Genomic DNA, 1,010 nt, shown 5'->3' with positions numbered 1-1,010 from the left:
CAGTATCAACTTGATAGCAGTGAATTTTTTCTTTGGTGTCACCAGTGGGCAGTTCCAACTCATCAGCAAGTTTTGGGGGAGGAAGATGTAGCAGTCTGCTTCCACATGATTTACAACCTTGGAAACTCTATGGGGAAATTTGAACAGTGTCCTAAAGAATCCTAATAGAGTAGTGGTTATGAGTTAGCCTGTGTTCCACAGGGTTGGCGGTTCAAAGTCACCAGCAGCTCCTTGGGAGAAAGACTGGGCTTTTCACTCCTGTGAACAGTGACAGTCTCAGAAGCCCACAGAGTCACTTTAAGTAGGTATTGACTGGATGGCAGTGAGCGAGTATTAGATTTGGGTGCATTTGACTATATTTTAACAATATAAATCAATTGAGTAAAAATCGAAATACAAACCACAGTACCCCTTAGAATTAGGGAACGTTTTCTTCCTAATGCCTACAAAATAGAAGAAAGACGCAGATCTTCAATATTAGACACACACTCTCGCAAGATGACAGCAAGTGGATTCCCACGCATCCTGAGGCGATGGGACTGTGCCTGGTACATCTTTCCATTGAAAGCCTCATCTTTCTTCCGTGGAGTGGTTGGTGGTTTCAAACCCTTGACCTTGTGCTCTAGCGTAACAGTAATCATGAAGATTGTGCGGGACCAGGTGGTGTTCCAGTATGCTGACCAGAGATGGGTCGCTAAGGGGTTGGCCCCTACTCCTGTTTTGATTATTTGTGAACCCATCAGAGAGCGCCTCTCCGACTCCTGGGCGATGGCATGGAAAGCACGTGAAGGGTGAAGATTCGGGGTGCAGGCTCTCCAGCAGCCGCCCACGTGGGCGGACTGGCCCAGGGTGAACCCCAGGAGAGGGACAGCCCTGCGCCCACGGGAAGCGCAGAGGTCAGGGCGTGGCAGCATTGGCAATCCTGCTGGGGGCTCTGACAGCTGTGACCTTGAGAGACCGCGACGCCAAGGCAGGCCTCGGAGTGATGGGCATTTGCTAGTGGGCACGGC

This window comes from Echinops telfairi, unplaced genomic scaffold (assembly GCF_000313985.2).
Source record: "Echinops telfairi isolate 266 unplaced genomic scaffold, ASM31398v2 ScPeMD7_7468;HRSCAF=8506_1, whole genome shotgun sequence".
NCBI classification, from domain to species: Eukaryota; Metazoa; Chordata; class Mammalia; order Afrosoricida; family Tenrecidae; genus Echinops; species Echinops telfairi.
The sequence above is the reverse complement of the archived record's forward strand: the minus strand, read 5'-3'. Positions refer to the sequence as shown.